Genomic DNA, 24,744 nt, shown 5'->3' on the forward strand with positions numbered 1-24,744 from the left:
TGCTACTACTACTACTTATACTACTACTACTACTATACTGCTACCACTACTACTACTACTACCAGTACTACTACTTCTACCACTACTACTACTACCACTACTACTACTTATACCACTACTACTACTTATACTGCTACTACTACCACCACTACTACTACCACTAATACCACTACTGCTCCTACTGCCGCTGCTACTACTACTACTACTACTACTACTACTACTACCACTGCTGCTGCTACTACTACTACTACTACTACTACTTCTGCCACTGCTGCTACTTATACTGCTGCTGCTACCGCCACTACTGCCACTACTACCACTACTACTCCTACTGCCACTGCTGCTACTACCACTACTACTACCACTACTACCACTACTTCTACTACTACCACTACTTATACTACTGCTACTGCTATTGCTGCTGCTCATACTACTACCACTACTACTACTTCTACACTACTACTACCTTATACTACCACTAATACTACTACTACTACTACTACTTATACTACTACTACTACCACTACACCTACTACTACTACTACTACTACTACCACTACTACTACTACCACCACTACTACTACTACTACTACTACCACTACTTCTACTACTACCACTACTACTTCTACCACTACTACTACTTCTACCACTACTACTACTTGTACTACTACTACGACTACTACTACCACTACTACAACTACTACTACTACTACTACTACCACTACTACCACTACTTCTACTACTACCACTACTACTACTACCACCACTACTACTACTACCACTACTACTACTACTACTACTACTACCACCACTACTACTACTACTACTACTACCACTACTACCACCACTACTACTACTACTACTACTACCACTACTTCTACTACTACCACTACTACTACTACTACTACTTATACTACTACTACTACTACTACTACTTATAGTACCACTACTCCTTCTACCACTACTACTACTTCTACCACTACTACTACTTGTACTACTACTACGACTACTACTACCACTACTACAACTACTACTACCACTACTACCACTACTACCACTACTTCTACTACTACCACTACTACTACTACTACTTATACTACTACTACTACTACTACTACTTATAGTACCACTACTACTTCTACCACTACTACTACTTCTACCACTACTACTACTTGTACTACTACTACGACTACTACTACCACTACTACAACTACTACTACTACTACTACTACTACTACCACTACTACCACTACTACTACCACTACCACTACTACTACTTAGCTAGCAGAGTGTATCTACCTTTCTTTGATGTTAGAACTGGAAAGGCGGCCCTGGCTAGCAGAATTCAGCTGTTGTTTTTCACATGCATTCTGTCAGCTTCTGGCTGGGAATGGAGCTGTTGCCTGTTTGTGTTGTTGACCTGGGGGTCAGAGCATAGAATCCAATCAGAGCATAGATGAAAAGCTAGACATGCCTGAAATGAATAAGAAAAATGCATGGGTAAATGTATGATAATTATAATTTACACAAATAAGTTATCACTAAGATTGATCGGGATATAATCAACAAATATAATGCATGACTGCTAACTTCATTAATTTACACACAACAATGTAGTGAATATGCTTCTAAACAGGCTACAACCCTCTGAGAAATGTTGAGGGGCAATAGTTACAGCCTCATAACAAGTCTTGTTACCATAGAATTACAAATAAAACGGAGTAATAATCTCACAATGTGTACAGCAACAGGATAAACGTTCCTTATTTGTTGAAAAATAAAGAGTCTCCTTCAATTAAAACGCATTTGATTAGAATCTGGACATAATCGTGTGATACTTTGATTTGTGTTACTGCTCAGCTCTACATTGTATCATTGTATCAATTGTAACACGTTTCACTTGGCAGCAGAGTTGAGTTACAAATATATCCTTTACTTGATACATTTGGCGGATCAGCCCTGATACAAGGTTTCAATTTGTAGAACACTGAGAAGGGAGACAGACACAAAGCACAGGCTTCTATTTGGAACGCAGACCTCTAACAGAATCCTTCTAGAATAGTTCGAGCTCTAAAATAATATCACAAACACAGTCCAGTTTTAGATGGATTATAGACCATCTAAATCATTTCAAATAGAATCAAAAACCAATATACCGCGACAACTAAAGGGTTAAGACTAAAGTGAACTGAATTGTAAGAAGTTGGTTTCCAGGGGAACTATTCTTACTGTTCCAGCTGAGTTGGACCAAACCACCATCCTCCCAGGGAAGGGGGAAGTCAAAACAGACTCTCTTAAATATATTTTAAATATCCTACGCTAAAGCAAGTCACACAATGTTCTTATTTACTAGGAACATGGATAACATATATTGTATTTGACAGTATTCCTTTAATATAAAGAAAACGGTTTAATTATTTTTAATGTGTACGTCTCTCCCCCGCGGTAGAGCGGTGCTCACGGCCCTGCCAAGTCAGTTTGAAAGACCAGACAAAGGCAGGCAGGAAGCCCTTCGGCTTGGCAATGCGTGCGAGCGGAGAGAGCGCAAATGCAAACTGAAACCCCACTCCTTTTCTGATAACGGAGAGGAAGAGAGACAGAGAGAAGAAGCAGACTGGAATTCCAACCCTCCTTGTATTTATGATAGTTTAAAGGTCTCTTTTGAAAATGTATGACCGTTTGGATCCTCGGCGCGAGCCTAGACGTGTTTCTAAAGGCATCATAGGTTGCGTCGTCTGACCGAGGAGGGCTCGGGCGCTTTCCGTTCCTATCCTTCGCTTCCCCCCTCTTGGTGAGGGGTGAGATTGGAACAAGGTTTTGGGGCTTTTTGCATTTGAATTCTACTGCGCAACCAGACGGATCACGTGGGATGTGGAGTTGATCGATTTGCGCCGTTAAATGTGAAAAGAGGAACGGGGAAAGGTCTGTTAAAAAGCATATCCGCTTTCTTCCGGATTACAGGGGACTCTACTTTTACGGAGGGAAATACGTCGGTGGGCTCGGGGACCCGGAGTGATTTTTATGCCTGTTTAAAATGGAGACGCACATATCGTGCCTCTTTCCGGAAATTTTAGCCATGATTTTCAGCTACTTGGATGTAAGGGACAAAGGCAGGGTTGCCCAAGTGTGTGCTGCCTGGAGGGACGCTTCCTACCACAAGTCGGTGTGGAGGGGTGGAAGCCAAGCTGCATCTGCGGCGGGCCAATCCTTCTCTCTTCCCCAGCCTACAGGCCCGCGGAATCCGGAGAGTACAGATTCTCAGCCTGCGGCGGAGCCTCAGCTACGTGATCCAGGGGATGCCAAACATCGAGAGCCTGAACCTGAGTGGCTGCTATAACTTAACGGATAACGGCCTGGGGCACGCGTTTGTCCAGGAGATCCCTTCCCTTCGGGTTCTAAACCTTAGTCTGTGTAAGCAGATCACGGACTCCAGCCTGGGCCGGATCGCCCAGTATCTGAAGAATCTGGAGGTTCTGGAACTGGGCGGGTGTAGTAACATCACCAACACGGGGCTGTTGCTCATAGCGTGGGGTTTACACCGGCTCAAGAGCCTCAATCTCCGCAGCTGCCGGCATGTGTCTGACGTGGGCATCGGGCACCTGGCGGGCATGACCCGCAGCGCAGCGGAGGGCTGTCTCAACCTGGAATACCTGACGCTGCAGGACTGTCAGAAACTTACGGATCTGTCCCTCAAGCACATCTCGAAGGGCCTGGCTAAGCTCAAAGTTCTCAACCTGAGTTTCTGTGGCGGGATCTCTGACGCAGGTATGATCCACCTCTCCCATATGACCAGCCTCTGGAGCCTTAACCTGCGCTCGTGCGACAACATCAGTGACACGGGCATCATGCACCTGGCCATGGGCACGCTGCGGCTCTCCGGGCTAGACATGTCCTTCTGTGACAAGATAGGGGACCAGAGTCTGGCTTACATCGCCCAGGGCCTGTACCAGCTCAAATCCCTGTCCCTGTGCTCGTGCCACATTAGTGACGATGGCATCAACAGGATGGTGCGCCAGATGCATGAGCTGAGAACCCTGAACATTGGACAGTGTGTGCGGATTACAGACAAAGGACTGGAGCTCATTGCCGACCACTTGACTCAGTTGACGGGGATCGATCTGTATGGATGTACTAAAATTACGAAACGGGGACTGGAAAGGATAACGCAGCTCCCATGCCTTAAAGTTTTGAATCTGGGACTTTGGCAGATGACAGAGAGTGAAAAAGTGAGGTGAAACTAACTTGGCGAGGATTAGTTGGGGAGGGGGGGGACACACAGAGAGGAGAAGGGGTAACGGAGCAGGAGACCAGTGGGCGGGGAATGTTCCTTCTAAAAAATATATATATCCTCTGCTCTCAATCTCGTCGTAGTTGGATATTTTCTCACTCAATGTAACTTAATGCTACAAAACTGTGATTAAAAAATATGTTGCGCAATTTTAGGCCAAATGAAAACAAGATTAATCATCATCAAATGCATGTTTTCATTATTAACGACACAATATCCCGCACCGCATTATGAAGACAAACTACTTTTTATTATTCCTAAAGAGTTCAATATTTAACTTCAAACTCTCCAACTATCGCGCCTAATACATTTGGCTACCTCGTTTATCAATGTGTTGTAATAAATCCGTGTATTCTTAAAAAGAAAGAGAGGAGATAAATTGTGCCTATAGACAGTCGTAGTCCCCTCCCCCAACGCGTCTCGCGCTGGAGAATCCTAGCAGCAAAAAGAAACGCTCTCTAACTACCTTTGTGTTAATTTGCCCAGAAACGCTTAACAATGAAGAAGAGAAACGAACAGATTTTCGTTTAAAAGGACTGTTCACACTCAGACAAAAATAGCGACTTTATGCAAATTAAAACGGACTAGTTTGTATCCAAAATATTTTTTGTTTTGTTTACTTTTTAGCCCAACTTAAAGGCCTTGTAGCCTTGGATTCAAGCTTTGAATAATGGAACCCTTCCTTCCCTATATTATTTTGGTGTGTTTATGCTTATGGAAGCAGATATTGTCGAATTATTGCTGTTATTCAGAGCGTTGTACTTCAAATTGAAGTGATTTCTATAATAGAAATGCTGCCCCTTTTTCTCAATCAGGTGTTTTCCAACTAATCCTCCATATCCTCTAGAATATGGGTTGCTACCTTTTAAACACAATCATACACACTAGTCCACAATAACAGAAGAGACACTCCTTTGGAATAGAATCTAAATACATACTTTAGAATTAAGAAGCAATCGATCCTTATTTTCTCGGCTTCCAAGTGAATGCGTGTCAGGCCTACATGGAACCTATGGGATCATAACATGACGTTATGAGCGAACTGAACTGCAACATGTATTGAGTCCTGCTGAGAGACTACTGTGTTTTAATGTACTGTATATGTGTTTGTAAAAAAACAGAATCCAAAATGAAATTGTTTTATATTCTTACAGTAAACATTAAAGTTGATATTTATATAATAAATGAAAAGGTAATGTGGACTCGTTTTGTACGGGGATTGTATTGTAGACTAGTAACCTACTACTTGTTTTCTTGTGATCATCCTTGTTACAAGACCATGCACTCCTGCTTTGATCGAAAACGTGTCCATTTCTAAGAGAAACCGCTGTTTATGTCCGTAGATCCCCGGTAGAGACAAGGTATTTAAAACAACAAAAAAGACGAACTGTCCACGTATTATTAATCGTTCGGATCACAACCATAATCTTACGAATTTGATTGTTCCGTTTAGAGAAACAGTTATAATGTTGATATGCCGGCTTCGATTGTTAAATTATTTACGAGCAGATTCAAAATGGATGCTTCCCTTGATTTTGCTTGTTCTAATTATCAGTCTGACGTATTGTGTTGATAGGTTTCAGCTGCTTGCCTCTCAAAGGGCTGTCACTAACGTGGCTTTAAATCTGGGGATATTAAACGCCTCACGCCCATTGACATATTAGCATTCTATTGTGCTGTTTTTCTGTGACATTCTAGGCTACAGCCTAGGATTTGTCTGTTCAAATGTTGCTAACATTTGGTTCTATGTTATAATTTGCGCTATCTACTTTCTGTTTCTTTAGCCAAATGTGTGTTTGGAATAAGAGTGGGATACCGGCAGTTGCTTTTGTTTCCCGAAGTTAAAAAGGCACGTTGGGATTTTTCTCTAGCTTGCTCAGTCACGCATACCAGATCTGAGAGACTGCCTTGGTCCCACGGGACGTCTTCTCTCCTCCCACCCCTCCCTTCTCCTCACCCCCAAAACTCAGCCGACACCCCCCCCCCTCCTGTCTCACAGACACTTTTTAACATTCCACACCATCATTCAAAGCATTTAAGCTTTCTTCTTCTTTCCCTGTCTCTGTCCGTTCTGGACCAGAGAGAGTGAAAGAGGGAAAGAGAGAATTCACTGCGTGCTGTTTTAGACTCGTCTTGGTCTTGTGCAATAACCACACAACAGTGAGATAACCCCCATTCTATAGATAAACAGGGTACTGTATTTTAGAACATCTTATCTCATATTTGTTTAGCAAAATAATAATTAAAACAATGTCCTTATATACAGGGGTCTTCTTTTAATGTTGATGTTATGTTCTGGTGGTCTACCTTGACTGAAAAGACTACATTTGTCAGTTGATTATCTTGGAGATCCCTATTTGATAAGATATCCCCTTTAGTTGATGTCTGATTGTACTTCAATCAAAATGGCTCCTGCTTGCTATTCTTTTCAGTCAAATTTAGTTTGTACTTCAGTTGAAATAAGTCCCGCTGTGGTATTTAGATCTATGTTTGTATTTTAGTTCAAAATGGCTGTTGATATACTTTTCAGATGAATTCAGTTTGTAGTTGAAATGGCTATTGTAGTACTTTCATTCAATTTAATTGGTAGGCCAACTTCAGTTAAAATAGTCCCTGCTACGGTTCAATTGAATTGATTTTGATACTGTAGTTAGTTTGTAGCAAAGTTGTTTCAAACAGTTATTTTTGCTGAGTTGAGCTGTCACATTCACAGTGTTACTTTAAAGCCTTACTTCGCTTTGAGAGGGAGAACCAGAGCCTTTTTACTGCTAACATTAAGGGGAACTGGCTCTCCTCAACAAAGCAAGAGGGGGGACATCTGCAATAATGCTAGCCAAGGCTCTCCACCTCCTCTCTTTACCTTTCTCCACCTCTTCTGTTCACCCCTCTTCCCCTCCTCTCTCCACCTCCTCTCTCCACCCCTCCTCTCTCCTCCTCTCTTCCCCTCCTCTCTCCCCCTCTCTTCCCCTCCTCTCTCCCCCTCCTCTCTTTACCTTTCTCCACCTCTTCTGTTCACCCCTCTTCCCCTCCTCTCTCCAACTCCTCTCTTCCCCTCCTCTCTCCACCTCCTCTCTTTACCTTTCTCCACCTCTTCTGTTCACCCCTCTTCCCCTCCTCTCTCCACCTCCTCTCTCCACCTCCTCTCTCCTCCTCTCTTCCCCTCCTCTCTCCCCCTCTCTTCCCCTCCTCTCTCCCCCTCCGCTCTTTACCTTTCTCCACCTCTTCTGTTCACCCCTCTTCCCCTCCTCTCTTCCCCTCCTCTCTCCACCTCCTCTCTTTACATTTCTCCACCTCTTCTGTTCACCCCTCTTCCCCTCCTCTCTCCACCTCCTCTCTCCCCCTCTCTCTCCACCTCCTCTCTCCACCTCCTCTCTTTACCTTTCTCCACCTCTTCTGTTCACCCCTCTTCCCCTCCTCTCTTCCCCCTCCTCTCTTTACCTCTCCACCTCCTCTCTCCCCCTCTTTCCACCTCCTCTCCTCGCCTCCTCTCTTTACCTCTCCACCTCCTCTCTTTACCTTTCTCCACCTCTTCTGTTCACCCCTCTTCCCCATCTCCTTTTAACACCTCCTCTCTTTACCTCTCCACCTCTTCTCCCCCTCATTCCACCCCCTCTCTCCTCTTTACCTCTCTCCCCCTCTTTCCACCCCCTCTCTCCTCTGTACCTCTCTCCCCCTCTTTCCACCCCCTCTCTCCTCTTTACCTCTCTCCACCTCCTCTCTCCCCCTCTTTCCACCCCTCTCTCCTATTTACCTCTCTCCCCCTCTCTCCACCTCCTCTCTCCTATTTACCTCTTTCCACCTCCTCTCTCCACCTCCTCTCTCCCCCTCTTTCCACCTCCTCTCCCCGCCTCCTCTCTTTACCTCTCCACCTCCTCTCTTTACCTTTCTCCACCTCTTCTGTTCACCCCCTCTTCCCCTCCTCTCCCCATCTCCTTTTAACACCTCCTCTCTTTACCTCCTCCACCTCTTCTCCCCCTCATTCCACCCCCTCTCTCCTCTTTACCTCTCTCCACCTCTCCTCTCTCCCCCTCTTTCCACCCCCCTCTCTCCTCTCCACCTCTCTCCCCCTCTTTCCACCCCCTCTCTCCTCTTTACCTCTCTCCACCTCCTCTCTCCCCCCTCTTTCCACCCCTCTCTCCACCTCTCTCCCCCTCTCTCCATTCCCTCCACATCCTCCCCCTCTCTCCACCTCCTCTCTCCATTTACCTCTCTCCCCCCTCTCCACCTCCTCTCTCCCTATTTAATTGAATTTCCACCCCTCTCTCCAAAGTTGTTTCTTTACCTCTCTCCTCCTCCTCTCTCCTATTTTTCTGAGTTCCACCTCTCACATTCACAGTCCTCTCTCCCCTCTCTCCTCTTTAGAGGGACTCCACCTCCCTCTCCTCTCCATTCGCCTCCACCTCTCTCCTCAACCCCTCAACCCCCTCTCTCCACATCCTCTCTCATTTCCACCTCCTCTCTCCCATCCTCTCTCCTCCTCTCTCCACCTTCTCTCTCCCTCTCCACCTCTCTCTCCACCTCCACCTCCCTCTCTCCACCTCCTCTCTTCCTCTCTCCACCTCTCTCCTCTCCCCACCTACCGCCTCCAACTCCTCCGTCCACCCCCTCTCTCCACATCCTCTCTCCTTTCCACCTCCTCTCTCCACATCCTCTCTCCTCGCTAAGTCTCCACCTCCTCTCTCCCTCTCCACCTCCTCTCTCCCTCTCCACCTCCTCTCTCCCTCTCCACCTCTCTCCTCTCCACCTCCTCTCTCCTCCTCTCCACTTCCTCTCTCCACCTCTCCCTCTCTCCACATCCTCTCTCCCACTCTCCACCTCCTCTCTCCACATCCTCTCTCCCTAAAATAGTCCGTGCTACGGTTCAATTTAATTGATTTTGATACTGTAGTTAGTTTGTAGCAAAGTTGTTTCAAACAGTAATTTTTGCTGAGTTGAGCTGTCACATTCACAGTGTTACTTTAAAGCCTTACTTCGCTTTGAGAGGGAGAACCAGAGCCTTTTTACTGCTAACATTAAGGGGAACTGGCTCTCCTCAACAAAGCAAGAGGGACATCTGCAATAATGCTAGCCAATGCTTTCCACCTCCTCTCTTTACCTCTCTCCACCTCTTCTGTTCACCCCTCTTCCCCTCCTCTCTTCCCCTCCTCTCTCCACCTCCTCTCTTTACCTTTCTCCACCTCTTTTGTTCACCCCTCTTCCCCTCCTCTCTCCACCTCCTCTCTTCCCCTCCTCTCTCCACCTCCTCTCTTCCCCTCCTCTCTCCCCCTCTCTTTACCTTCCTCCACCTCTTCTGTTCACCCCTCTTCCCCTCCTCTCTCCTCTCCACCCCCTCTCTCCACATCCTCTCTCCTCGCTAAGTCTCCACCTCCTCTCTCCCTCTCCACCTCCTCCACATCCTCTCTCCTCGCTAAGTCTCCACATCCTCTCTCCCTCTCCACCTCCTCTATCCACATCCTCTCTCCTCGCTAAGTCTCCACCTCTCTCTCCTCTCCCTCCTCTCCACCTGTTCTCTCCCTCTCTCCACCACCTCTCTCCCTCTCTCCACCACCTCTCTCCCTCTCTCCACCTCTCTCCCCTCTCTCCACCTCCTCTCTCCACCCCCTCTCTCCACCTCCCCTCTCCCTCTCTCCACTCCCTCTCTCCACCTCCTCTCTCCACCTCCTCTCTCCACCTCCTCTCTCCCTCTCTCCACATCCTCGTTCCCTCTCTCCCTCTCCACATCCTCTCTCCACCTCCTCTCTCCTCCCTAAGTCTCCACCTTTCTCCACATCCTCTCTCCACCTCCTCTCTCCTCCCTAATTCTCCACCTCTTTCCAGGCCCTCTCCCTCTCTCCACATCCTCTCTCCACTCCTCCCTCCACCTCCTCTCTCTCCCTCTCTCCACATCCTCTCTCCACATCCTCTCTCCACATCCTCTCTCCACCTCCTCTCTCCTCCCTAAGTCTCCATCTCTTTCCACCTCCTCTCACCACATCCTATCTCCCTCTCCACCTCCTCTCTCCACATCCTCTCTCCTCGCTAAGTCTCCACCTCCCTCTCTCCTCTCCACCTCCTCTATCCACATCCTCTCTTCGCTAAGTCTCCACCTCCTCTCCTCTCCACATCCTCTTCCACCTCCTCTCTCCCTCTCTTCACCTCCTCTCTCCCTCTCTCCACCCCTCTCTCCCCCTCTCCCTCTCCATCTCTCCACCTCCCTCTCTCCACATCCTGGACTCTCTCTCTCTCCACCTCCTCTCTCCTCCCTAAGTCTCCACCTCTTTCCACCTCCTCTCGCCACATCCTCTCTCCCTCTCCACCTCCTCTCTCTACCTCCTCTCTCCCTCTCCACCTCCTCTCTCTACCTCCTCTCTCCCTCTCCACCTCCTCTCCCCCTCTCTACCTCCTCTCTCCCTCTCCACATCATCTCTCCACCTCCTCTCTCCATCTCCACCTCCTCCACCTCCTCTCTCCACCTCCTCTCTCCACCTCCTCTCTCCACATCCTCTCTCCACCTCCTCTCTCCTCCCTAAGTCTCCACCTCTTTCCACCTCTGCTTTACAACGCCTGCAGTTTAAAGGTGTTGCTGACTTACAGTAGAAACGCTTTGATGTTTTCAGTGGCCTTCGGGGGGCTGTGTGTGTGTGTGTGTGTGTGTGTGAAGCCTATAGGGGGTTTGAGTGTGGCAGGACTTGTATCAGAGCTACAGGAGCTGAAAGAAATCCTGGCCTCCGGAAAAAGCATTTGTAACTGTGAGTGCGTTCCAAATTACACCCTTTTCCCTCTATAGTGCACTGCTTTAGACCAGGCCCTATAGGGGCACCACACAGGAATAGGGGGCTATTTGTGAAGCAGACTGTACAACTGAAATGTATATTATTTGTGAAGAGGGAAGTTAGCGGAAGAGGGTGAGATTCTTATAGAATATACTGTTGAGACGAGAGGTGTGTGTGTGGACAGTAGTTAGAGAGAGAAGTAACTTACTGTATAGGCCTGGGTTAGGCGAGCAGGAGCAGAAGTAGGGAGTGGAGGAGGAGGAGGAAGGTGACGCTGCCTCTCCCTAATGTCTGATCCCTGGAAAAAGAAAAGCAGAGGAATTTGTGAGTCACTATTTGACTTTGGACTGCTAAAAGTGAGTGTGGTGTGTTACAATCCAGGCTGAGGAGACAGTTAGGCAGACAGGCTGTCTACCGCACCTCACTATAGAAACCTGCTGTCTACCGCACCTCACTATAGAAACCTGCTGTCTACCGCACCTCACTGTAGAAACCTGCTGTCTACCGCACCTCACTGTAGAAACCTGCTGTCTACCGCACCTCACTATAGATAGCCTGCTGTCTACCGCACCTCACTATAGAAACCTGCTGTCTACCGCACCTCACTATAGAAACCTGCTGTCTACCGCACCTCACTATAGAAACCTGCTGTCTACCGCACCTCACTATAGAAACCTGCTGTCTACCGCACCTCACTGTAGAAACCTGCTGTCTACCGCACCTCACTATAGAAACCTGCTGTCTACCGCACCTCACTATAGAAACCTGCTGTCTACCGCACCTCACTATAGAAACCTGCTGTCTACCGCACCTCACTATAGAAACCTGCTGTATACCGCACCTCACTATAGAAACCTGCTGTCTACCGCACCTCACTATACACACTTGCTGCCTGTACCAGAGATATAGACACACTAACCTGCTGCCAGTACCAGAGATATAGAAGTTCAGTTACCGTGCTATTGGGCCGGTTTCCAGGACCCAGATGAAGCCTGGTCCTGAACTAAAAAGCATGCTACATTTAAGAATCTCTCCTTAAATAGCTTTTTAGTCCAGGAATATAGGCTTAGTTTGCGTCTGGGAACACAGACACTGTGTCATTGGGCTGGTTTCCCAGGCACAGATTAAGCCTTGTCCTGGTCTAATGGAGAACTCAATAGTCAATGAAGAAATACCTTTCTTAGTCCAGAACTAGGATGAATCAGTATCTGGGAAACCAGCCTTTAGAGTTGACCCCCCCCCCCCCCCCCCCCAGCAGTTACAGTGTTATTGGGCGGAGTATCCTAGACACAGATAACGTCTAGTCTTTGACTAACGAAACACTATTGGTTTAATGTTGCTCTGGAAACCAGTTCGTACTATGTCTCAGAGCTGAGCCCCCTCCCAGTCTAGGTTTCAGCCCTCAGTCAGACAGGGCTGGGTTATTACATGAGTAGGATTTCCAGGCTCTGGTAATGATATCCAGATGAGATTTGTATTTAGCCATGTTCACACGTTGGTGACATTTACAGTCTCAGATAATATGGAGAGGTCCTTCAGAGAGTATTCATACCCCTTGACTTATACTACGGTTTGGTGTTACAGATTGAAGTCAAAATGGATATATATATTTATATATATATATATATTTATATATTAAATCTCACCCATCTACACACAATACCCCACAATAACAAGGTGAAAACATGTTTTTTTGAAACATTTTTGCAAATGTATTGAAAATTAATTTCCAAAATCTAATTTACATAAGTATTCACACCCCCTGAGTCAATACATGTTAGAATCACCTTTTGTCAGTGATTACAGCTGTGACTCTTTCTGTGTAAGTCTCTAAGAGCTTTACATACCTGGATTGTACAATATTTGGCAATTATTATTTTCAAAAGTCTTGCCATAGAGATTCAAGACGATTTAAGTCAAAACTGTAACTAGGCGACTCAGGAACATTCAATATTGTTTTTCTGAAAGATGAATTTGTCTCCCAGAGTTTGTTGGAAAGAAGTCTGAACCAGGTTTTACTCCTGTGCTGAGCTCTATTCCGTTTAGTTCTAATCATCCCGAATCCTCCCTTGTCCTTGCCGATGACAAGTATACCCATAACATGATGCAGCCACCACCATCCTTGAAAATACAAAGAGTGGTACTCAGTGATGTGTTTTGTTGGATTTGACCCAAATATAACACTTTGTATTCAGGACATAAAGGTAATTTCTGTGGCACATTTTGTTTTACAGTTTTCATTTTGTGCCTTATTGCAAACAGGAAGCATGTTTTGGAATAGTTTTTATTCTGTACAGGCTTCCTTCTTTTCACTCTGTCATTTAGGTTAGTATTGTGGAGTAACTACAATGTTGTTGATCCATCATCAGTTTTCTCTTAACACAGCCATTAAACTCTGTAACTGTTTTAAAATCACCATTGACATCATGGTGAAATCTCTGAGTGGTTTCCTTCCTCCCTGGCAACTGAGTTAGGAAGGACACATGTATCTTTGTAGTGACTGGGTGTATTGATACACCATCCACAGTGTAATTAATAACTTCACCAGGCTCAAAGGGATATTCATTGTCTGTTTTTTGTGTGTTTTCTTTTACCCATCTACCAATAGGTGCCCTTCTTTGTGATCCAATGGAAAACCTCCCTGGTCTTTGTGGTTGAATCTGTTACTGCTCGAAGTGAGGGACCTCACAGATAATTGTATGTGTGGGGAACAGAAATGAGATAGTCACTCAAAGATCATGTTAAACACTATTATTGCACAAAGCGTGAGTCAATGCAACTTATTATGTGCATTGTTAAGCATATTGTTTTTACTCCTGAACTTATTTAGGCTTGTCATAACAAAGGAGTTAAATACTTATTGACTAGAGGCATTTCAGATTTGTATTTTTTTAAATTAATTTGTAAAAATGTCTAAAAATATGTTTCATCTTTGACATTATGGGGTATCGTGTGCAGGCCAGCGACAGAACATCTACACTTAATCCATTTTTAAATTCAGGCTGTGACCCCCAAAAATGTAGAGAAAGTCTAGGGGTGAATACTTTCTGAGGACCCTGTATGTCAGGAAAGTCACTGTAAAGATCATATGTTTTATTTATTTAACCAGGCAAGTCAGTTAAGAACAAATTCTTATTTTCAATGACGGCCTAGGAACAGTGGGTTTAACTTCCTGTTCAGGGGCAGAACGACAGATTTGTACCTTGTCAGCTCGGGGATTTGAACATGAAACCTTTTGGGTTACTAGTCCAACGCTCTAACCACCAGGCTACCCTGCCCTGTTCAAATACTGTAGACACATAGAGGAATCACACACAAAGCCAATGTTCTTGTCAGAAGGTTACAACAAAGATTTCTAGACGTGTAACAAAAACAATATATATGTACCGTAAATGTACTGAGTAAAAAATAAAAAATAAAAAATTAGTTTGAAATGTGTATTTTGCTGTATAAATCATTTTTAAATGAAAGAAAGGACAAGAATGGCATCACATTGTCTCTCAGTAACACAGTTACAGAGCATTCAGAAAGAATGGCATCACATTGTCTCTCAGTAACACAGTTACAGGGCATTCGGAAAGTTTTCAGACCCCTTGACCTTTTCCACACTTCGTTACGTCACAGCCTTTTATTATGAAATAGATTAAATAGTTATTTTCATCATTAATCGACACACAATACCCCATAATGACATCACAATACCCCATAATGACATCACAATGTGACAAAGCAAAATGACAAAGCAAAAACAGTTTTTTTTTAGAAATTTAGAAATTTAGAAATTTATTACAAATAAAAAACTCATATCAGATTTACATAAGTATTCAGAAACTTTACTCAGTACTTTGTTGAAGCACGTTTGGCAGCGATTACAGCCATGAGTCTTCTTGGGTATGAAGCTGCAAGCTTGCCACACTTGTATTTGGGGAGTTTCTCCCATTCTTCTCTGCAGATCCTCTCAAGCTCTCTCAGGTTGGATGGGGAGCATCGCTGCACTGCTATCTTCAGGGCTCTCCAAAGATGTTCTATCGGGTTCAAGTCCAGGCTCTGGCTGGGCCACTCAATGACATTCAGAGACTTGTCTTGTCCTGCATTGTCTTGGCTGTGTGCTTATGGTCATTATCCTGTTGGAAGGTGAACCTTCGCCCCAGTCTGAGGTCCAGAGGGCTCTGGAGCTGGTTTTCATCAAGGATCTCTCTGTACTTTGCTCCGTTCATCTTTGCCTCGATCCTGACTAGTCTCAGTCCCTGCCGCAGAAAAACATCCCCACAGCATGATGCTGCCACCACCATGCTTCACCGTAGGGATGATGCCAGGTTTCCTCCAGACATGATGCTGCCACCACCATACTTCACCGTAGGGATGGTGCCAGGTTTCCAGACATGATGCTTAGAATTCAGGCCAAAGAGTTCAATCTTGGTTTCATCAGACCAGAGAATCTTGTTTGTCATGGTCTGAGAGTCCTTAGGTGCCTTTTGGCCAACTACAAGCGGGCTGCCATGAGCCTTTTACTGAGGAGTGGCTTACGTCTGGCCACTCTACCATAAAGGCCTGATTTGCTGGAGTGCTGCAGAGATGGTTGTCCTTCTGGAAGGTTCTCCCATCTCCACTAAGGAACTCTGGAGCGCAGTCAGTGACCAATAGGTTCTTGGTCACCTCCCTGACCAAGGCCCTTCTCCCCGATTGCTCAGTTTGGCCGTGCGGCCAGCTCTAGGATGAGTCTTGGTGGTTCCAAACTTCATTTAAGAACGATGGAGGTCCCTGTGTTCTTGGGGACATTTAATGCTACAGACATTTTTTGGTACCCTTCCCCAGATGTGTGCCTCGACACAATCCTGTCTCAGAGCTCTACGGACAATTCCTTCGACCTCATGGCTTGGTTTTTGCTCTTACATGCACTGTCAACTGTGGGACCTTAAATAGACAGGTGTGCTGCTTTTCCAAATCATGTCCAATCAAATGAATTTACCACAGGTGGACTCCAATCAAGTGGTAGAAACATCTCAAGGATGATCAATGCACCTGAGCTCAATTTCGAGTCTCATAACAAAGGGTCTGAATACTTATGTAAGTAGGATATTTCTGTTGTTTATTTGTAATAAATGTGCAAAAAAATGTCAAACCTGTTTTCACTTTGTCATTATGGGGTATTGTGTGTAGGTTAATGAGGAAAACAATACATTGAATTCATTTAGAATAAGGCTGTAACGTAACAAAATGTGTAGAAAGGGGAAGGAGTCTGAATACTTCCTGAATGCACCGTTATATGCTCATTGTTTCTTCTTTACTGTGCCTTGTTTTACTAGATGTACAGCACGACACTGTTATTAACCTGTCGCCTGCTAGTCATCTAATAGCACAGCAGTGTAAGTGTCCTGGTCCCCTCCTCCCATCTGCTCTACAGCCTCTAATAGACAGCGGTCAGGTCAGAGTCAGACAGGAGGATAATAGTAGGGCTCTGAATGTCTGTTTTACAACCAGAGGAGAGACGACGACTTAGCATGGACTGTCTGTATTAGCTGCACACTGCTAGTCGGTGAGGAGGGAGAGGACGACTTAGCATGGACTGTCTGTATTACCTGCACACTGCTAGTCTGTGAGGAGGGAGAGGACGACTTAGCATGGACTGTCTGTATTACCTGCACACTGCTAGTCTGTGAGGAGGGAGAGCTAGAGAGAGACAGAGGGAGAGGTAAAGACAGACAGACGGACGGACAGGCAGAGGGAGAGCTAGAGAGAGACAGAGGGAGAGGTAAAGACAGACAGACAGATGGACAGACTGACAGAAGCAGAGCTAGAGAGAGACAGAGGAAGAGGTAAAGACAGACAGACAGATGGGCAGACAGACATAGGGAGAGCTAGAGAGAGACAGAGGAGAGGTAAAGACAGACAGACAGACAGAGGGAGAGCTAGAGAGAGACAGAGGGAGCGATAAAGACAGACAGACAGATGAACAGACAGACATAGGGAGAGCTAGTGAGAGACAGATGGAGAGGTAAAGACAGACAGAGGAGAGCTAGAGAGAGACAGAGGGAGAGATAAAGAAAGACGGAAGGTCGGGCGGACGGAGGGAGGGAGAAAGGCTTGCCCTTTATGGTTGTGAGGTCTGGGCTACACTCACCAACCAAAAATTCACAAAATGGGACAAACAACAAATTGAGACACTGCACGCAGAATTCTGCAAAAATATCCTCAGTGTACAACGTAGAACACGAAATAATGCATGCAGTGCAGAATTAGGCCGATACCCACTAATTATCAAAATCCAGAAAAGAGCCTTTCATTTCTACAACCACCTAAAAGGAAGCGATTCTCAAACCTTCCATAACAAAGCCATCACCTACAGAGGTGAACCTGGAGAAGAGTCCCCTAAGCAAGCTGGTCCTGGGGCTCTGTTCACAAACAGACAAAAATATAATTACCTGACACGTTGGAAAGAATTTCTTCTTAAAACAGAGCAAACTAGAATGCTATTGGCCCTAAACAGAGAGTACACAGTGGCAGAATACCTGACCACTGTGACTGACCCAAACTTAAGGAAAGCTTTGACTATGTACAGACTCAGCGAGCATAGCCTTGCTATTGAGAAAGGCCGCCCTAGGCAGACCTGGCTCTCAAGAGAAGACAGGCTATGTGCCCACTGCCCACAAAATGAGGTGGAAACTGAGCTGCACTTCCTAACCTCCTGCCAAATGTATGACCATATTAGAGACATATTTCCCTCAGATTACACAGATCCACAAAGAATTCGAAAACAAACCGGATTTTGATAAACTCCCATATCTACTGGGTGAAATACCACAGTGTGCATCACAGCAGCAAGATTTGTGACCTGTTGCCACAAGAAAAGGGCAACCAGTGAAGAACAAACACCATTGTAAATACAACCCATATTTATGTTTATTTATTTTCCCTTTTGTACTTTTGTACTTTAACTATTTGCACATCGTTACAACACTGTATATTGACATAATATGACATTTGTAATGTCTTTATTCTTTTGGAACATTTGGCAGAGGCAGACAGACAGACAGGAGAAAGGGAGAGGCAGACAGGAGACAGGGAGAGGCAGACAGGAGACAGGGAGAGGCAGACAGGAGAAAGGGAGAGGCAGACAGGAGACAGGGAGAGGCAGACAGGAGAAAGGGAGAGGCAGACAGGAGAAAGGGAGAGACAGACAGGAGAAAGGGAGAGGCAGACAGGAGAAAGGGAGAGGCAGACAGGAGACAGGGAGAGGCAGACAGGAGAAAGGGAGAGGCAGACAGGAGACAGGGAGAGACAGACAGGAGAAAGGGAGAGGCAGACAGGAGAAAGGGAGAGGCAGACAGGAGACAGGGAGAGGCAGACAGTAGAAAGGGAGAGACAGACAGGAGAAAGGGAGAGGCAGACAGGAGAAAGGGAGAGGCAGACAGGAGACAGGGAGAGGCAGACAGGAGACAGGGAGAGACAGACAGGAGAAAGGGAGAGGCAGACAGGAGAAAGGGAGAGGCAGACAGGAGACAGGGAGAGGCAGACAGGAGAAAGGGAGAGGCAGACAGGAGAAAGGGAGAGGAAGACAGGAGACAGGGAGAGGCAGACAGTAGAAAGGGAGAGGCAGACAGGAGACAGGGAGAGGCAGACAGGAGAAAGGGAGAGGCAGACAGGAGAAAGGGAGAGGCAGACAGGAGACAGGGAGAGACAGACAGGAGAAAGGGAGAGGCAGACAGGAGACAGGGAGAGACAGACAGGAGAAAGGGAGAGGCAGACAGGAGAAAGGGAGAGGCAGACAGGAGACAGGGAGAGGCAGACAGGAGACAGGGAGAGGCAGACAGGAGACAGGGAGAGACAGACAGGAGAAAGGGAGAGGCAGACAGGAGACAGGGAGAGGCAGACAGGAGACAGGGAGAGATAGACAGGAGACAGGGAGAGATAGACAGGAGACAGGGAGAGGCAGACAGGAGAAAGGGAGAGGCAGACAGGAGAAAGGGAGAGGCAGACAGGAGAAAGGGAGAGGCAGACAGGAGACAGGGAGAGGCAGACAGGAGAAAGGGAGAGGCAGACAGGAGACAGGGAGAGACAGACAGGAGACAGGGAGAGGCAGACAGGAGACAGGGAGAGACAGACAGGAGAAAGGGAGAGGCAGACAGGAGAAAGGGAGAGGCAGACAGGAGAAAGGGAGAGGCAGACAGGAGAAAGGGAGAGGCAGACAGGAGACAGGGAGAGGCAGACAGGAGAAAGGGAGAGGCAGACAGGAGACAGGGAGAGACAGACAGGAGACAGGGAGAGGCAGACAGGAGACAGGGAGAGACAGACAGGAGAAAGGGAGAGGCAGACAGGAGAAAGGGAGAGGCAGACAGGAGAAAGGGAGAGGCAGACAGGAGACAGGGAGAGACAGACAGGAGAAAGGGAGAGGCAGACAGGAGAAAGGGAGAGGCAGACAGGAGACAGGGAGAGGCAGACAGGAGAAAGGGAGAGGCAGACAGGAGAAAGGGAGAGGCAGACAGGAGACAGGGAGAGGCAGACAGGAGACAGGGAGAGGCAGACAGGAGAAAGGGAGAGGCAGACAGGAGACAGGGAGAGACAGACAGGAGAAAGGGAGAGGCAGACAGGAGAAAGGGAGAGGCAGACAGGAGACAGGGAGAGACAGACAGGAGAAAGGGAGAGGCAGACAGGAGAAAGGGAGAGGCAGACAGTAGAAAGGGAGAGGCAGACAGGAGACAGGGAGAGGCAGACAGTAGAAAGGGAGAGGCAGACAGGAGAAAGGGAGAGGCAGACAGGAGACAGGGAGAGACAGACAGGAGAAAGGGAGAGGCAGACAGGAGAAAGGGAGAGGCAGACAGGAGACAGGGAGAGGCAGACAGGAGACAGGGAGAGGCAGACAGGAGACAGGGAGAGACAGACAGGAGAAAGGGAGAGGCAGACAGGAGACAGGGAGAGGCAGACAGGAGACAGGGAGAGATAGACAGGAGACAGGGAGAGGCAGACAGGAGAAAGGGAGAGGCAGACAGGAGAAAGGGAGAGGCAGACAGGAGAAAGGGAGAGGCAGACAGGAGACAGCGAGAGGCAGACAGGAGAAAGGGAGAGGCAGACAGGAGACAGGGAGAGACAGACAGGAGACAGGGAGAGGCAGACAGGAGACAGGGAGAGACAGACAGGAGAAAGGGAGAGGCAGACAGGAGAAAGGGAGAGGCAGACAGGAGAAAGGGAGAGGCAGACAGGAGACAGGGAGAGGCAGACAGGAGACAGGGAGAGGCAGACAGGAGAAAGGGAGAGGCAGACAGGAGACAGGGAGAGACAGACAGGAGACAGGGAGAGGCAGACAGGAGACAGGGAGAGACAGACAGGAGAAAGGGAGAGGCAGACAGGAGAAAGGGAGAGGCAGACAGGAGAAAGGGAGAGGCAGACAGGAGACAGGGAGAGACAGACAGGAGAAAGGGAGAGGCAGACAGGAGAAAGGGAGAGGCAGACAGGAGACAGGGAGAGGCAGACAGGAGAAAGGGAGAGGCAGACAGGAGAAAGGGAGAGGCAGACAGGAGACAGGGAGAGGCAGACAGGAGACAGGGAGAGGCAGACAGGAGAAAGGGAGAGGCAGACAGGAGACAGGGAGAGACAGACAGGAGAAAGGGAGAGGCAGACAGGAGAAAGGGAGAGGCAGACAGGAGAAAGGGAGAGGCAGACAGGAGAAAGGGAGAGGCAGACAGTAGAAAGGGAGAGGCAGACAGGAGACAGGGAGAGGCAGACAGTAGAAAGGGAGAGGCAGACAGGAGAAAGGGAGAGGCAGACAGTAGAAAGGGAGAGGCAGACAGGAGACAGGGAGAGGCAGACAGGAGACAGGGAGAGACAGACAGGAGAAAGGGAGAGGCAGACAGGAGAAAGGGAGAGGCAGACAGGAGAAAGGGAGAGGCAGACAGGAGAAAGGGAGAGGCAGACAGGAGACAGGGAGAGGCAGACAGGAGACAGGGAGAGACAGACAGGAGAAAGGGAGAGGCAGACAGTGAGTGTCAGCTCGTAGCCCGTCTCTCTGCCAGGACCAGGTGTGTGGACAGTCCAGTGGTCCCAGAGGACCTCCTGTCACCTCCTATTGATCCGATCCTATTGATCCGGCCTGTCGCCCTTTAAACCAGTGGACACAACATGGACTGAGGCTGGACACAAGGCGTTCCATAGGGGTTTGATGGCCACCCTCCAGAAGGGTCCTCATCACATCACAGTGTCTGTGAAGGGTTGATGAGACACGGTCCGGCCACAGCATAGTGAGGGGCCTTTGGAGACACAACAAGGTCCAAAAGATAAACAGAAGGGGTATTTAACAGAAGTCCTGGCCAGTTTCCTGTGTGTATGCGTGCGTTTGTTCGTCTGTGTGTGCATATCGGGGTCAGCCAGCTCTCCTCTGGGAGGTTGTGACAGTGTTTGACTGGTGTCATGTGACCTGACAGGGCCCAGGGGCAGGCTGGGAGGCCCAAGCTGTCAGGGATCTGACGCCTCCGAGGGGTTGACCAGACTCACCTCGCGCCACACACACAGAGCCTGCCTTCTGCTGCCTCTGCTCGATGGCTCCAAGCTGTCAAAACAGTCTCTCTCTCTCCCTATCTCTCTCTCTCTCTCTCTCTCTCTCTCTCTCCCCCCCACCTCTCTCTCTCTCTCTCTCCCCACCACCTCTCTCTCTCTCCCTCTCTCTCTCTCTCTCTCTCTCTCTCTCTCTCTCTCTCCAGTAACAGAGCTTTGCTAGTCTGCAGGTTCCCTGGTTTATTTGGTTTACAGTTCCTTTTCTCTGCTACTACCTCTGATTTTGTCCTTCCCCTCTCTTCCCCCTTTCTCTAAACGCCAGGTAACGCCAGGCAACACCAGGTAACGCCAGGTAACACCAAGAAAACGGCAAGTAACACCAAGTAACGCCAGGTAACACCAAGTAACGCCAGGTAACACCAAGTAACGCCAAGTAACACCAAGTAACGCCAGGTAACACCAGGTAACGCCAGGTAACACCAAGTAACGCCAGGTAACACCAGGTAATGCCAGGTAACACCAAGAAAACGCCAAGTAACACCAAGTAACGCCAGGTAACACCAAGTAACGCCAGGCAACACCAGGTAACGCCAGGTAACACCAAGAAAACGGCAAGTAACACCAAGTAACGCCTAATGTTTTGCACACTCAGTGTATACAGTGCATTCAGAAAGTATTCAGACCCCTTGACTTTTTCCACATTTTCTTACATTGCAGCCTTATTCTAAAATGAATACACTTTTTCTCCCCTCATTAATCTACACACAATACCCCATAATGACAAAGCAAAAAAACATTAAAAAAAAATGTTGTGCAAATTTACAAAAAAATATAGACAGAAATAACATACGTATTCAGACCCTTTGCTATGAGAGTCGAGCTCAGCTGCATCCTGTTTCCATTGATCATCCTTGAGATGTTTCTGAACTTGATTGGAGTCCACCTGTGGAAAATTAATTTGATTGGACATGATTTGGAAAGGTACACACCTGTCCATATAAGGTCCCACAGTTGAAAGTGCATGTCAGAGCAAATACCAAGCCATGAGGTCGAAGGAATTGTCCGTAGAGCTCCGAGACAAGATTGTGTTGAGGCACAGATCTGGGGAAGGGTAGCAAAAAATGTCTGCAGCATTCAAGGTCCCCAAGAACACAGTGGCCTCCATCATTCTTAAATGGAGGAAGTTTGGAACCACCAAGACTCTTCCTAGAGCCGCCCGGCCAAACTGAGAATTCAGGGGAGAAGGGCCTTGGTCAGGGAGGTGACCAAGAACCTGATGGAGCTCCAGAGCTCCAGAGTTCCTCTGTGGAGATGGGAGAACCTTCCAGAAGTACAACCATCTCTGCAGCACTTCACCAATCAGGCCTTTATGGTAGAGTGGCCAGACGGAAGCCACTCCTCAGTAAAAGGCACACGACAGCCTGCTTGGAGTTTGCCAAAAGGCACCTAAAGGACTCTCAGACCATGACAAACAAGATTCTCTGGTCGATTGAAACCAAGATTGAACTCTTTGGCATGAATGACAAGCATAATGTCTGGAGGAAACCTGGCACCATCCCTACGGTGAAGCATGGTGGTGGCAGCATCATGCTGTGGGGATGTTTTTCAGTGGAAGGGACTAGGAGAATGGTCAGGATCGAGGGAACGATGAACGGAGCAAAGTACAGAGAGATCCTTGATGAAAACCTGCTCCAGAGCACTCAGGACCTCAGACTGGGGCGAGGTTTCACCTTCCAACAGGACAACGACCCTAAGCACATAGCCAAGACAATGCAGGAGTGGCTTCATGACAAGTCTCTGAATGTCCTTGAGTGGCCCAGCCAGAGCCCAGACTTGAATCCGATCGAACATCTCTGGAGACCTGAACATAGCTGTGGAACGATGCTCCCCATCCAACCTCACAGAGCTTGAGAGGATCTGCAGAGAAGAATGGGAGAAACTTCTCAAATACAAGTGTGGCAAGTTTGTAGCATCATACCCAAGAAGACTCAAAACTGTAATCGCTGCCAAACGTGCTTCAACAAAGTACTGAGTAAAGTTTCTGAATACTTATGTAAATGTGATATTAGCTTTTTTATTTGTAATACATTTGCAAACATTTCTAAAAAACCTCTTGTTGCTTTGTCATTATGGGGTATTGTGATGTCATTATGGGGTATTGTGATGTCATTATGGGGTATTGTGTGTCGATCAATGATAGAAAAAATGATTTAATCTATTTCATAATAAAAGGCTGTGACGGAAAGAAATGTGGAAAAGGTCAAGGGGTCTGAATACTTTCCGGACGCTCTGTAACTGTGTTACTGAGAGACAATGTGATGCCATTCTTTCTGAATGCTCTGTAACTGTGTTACTGAGAGACAATGTGATGCCATACTTGTCCTTACTTTCATTTAAAATAATTAATTGGAAGCATTCAAAAGTGACCAAAACATCAGCCAAGAAGCATAGGATCTGAGAAGTGGTATGTGGTCACCACCTGCAGAACCACTCCTTTATTGGGGGTGTCTTGCTAATTGCCTATAATTTCCACCTGTTGTCTATTCCATTTGCACAACAGCATGTGAAATGTATTGTCAATCAGTGTGCTTTCACTCTAGTGGTAGCATGAGACGGAGTCTACAACCCACACAAGTGGCTCAGGTAGTGCAACTCATCTAGGATGGCACATCAATTTTAAGGACATTACATCAAAGTTGGATCAGCCTGTAGTGTGGTTTTCCACTTTCATTTTGAGTGTCTCCAAATCCAGACCTCCAATGGGTTGATACATTTGATTTCCATTGATAATTTTTGTGTGATTTTGTTGTCAGCACATTCAACTATGTAAAGAAAAAAAGTATTTAATAAGAATCTTTCATTCATTCAGATCTAGGATGTGTTATTTTAGTGTTCCCTTTATTTTTTTGAGCAGTGTAAATAGTATTTGCTACATTAACATTTGGTCAGTGTGTGATTTTCTATGTATCTATATAATCTTCACAGTAACCTTCGGTCAATAACATTGGGATGCTGAATGTGTCTTTTACTTAGCAGGTGGTACATAATGACCTGTTTCACCAGTTCTCCTCTCTTTAGCAGTGACATATTTTAAGGTATTTGTGAATGTAAGGTACATATGTAGGATCTTAATTTGATCAATGCAGGCCATTTTTAACTGGTAGTGTATTTGAGGTTTAAAAAGACTTCTAAAGTTTGTAATTTCCACATAGAAATTTC

The 24,744-nt window shown here is 46.8% G+C and overlaps 1 pseudogene; it reads left to right on the top strand.

Moving 5' to 3' along the window:
• The first annotated feature begins 2,495 nt into the window (after positions 1–2,495).
• LOC135530556 (F-box/LRR-repeat protein 14-like) lies at positions 2,496–5,490 on the top strand (annotated as a pseudogene).
• The last annotated feature ends 19,254 nt before the right edge of the window (positions 5,491–24,744 follow it).

Source organism: Oncorhynchus masou, unplaced genomic scaffold (genome assembly GCF_036934945.1).
Source record: "Oncorhynchus masou masou isolate Uvic2021 unplaced genomic scaffold, UVic_Omas_1.1 unplaced_scaffold_1379, whole genome shotgun sequence".
Taxonomy (NCBI): Eukaryota; Metazoa; Chordata; class Actinopteri; order Salmoniformes; family Salmonidae; genus Oncorhynchus; species Oncorhynchus masou.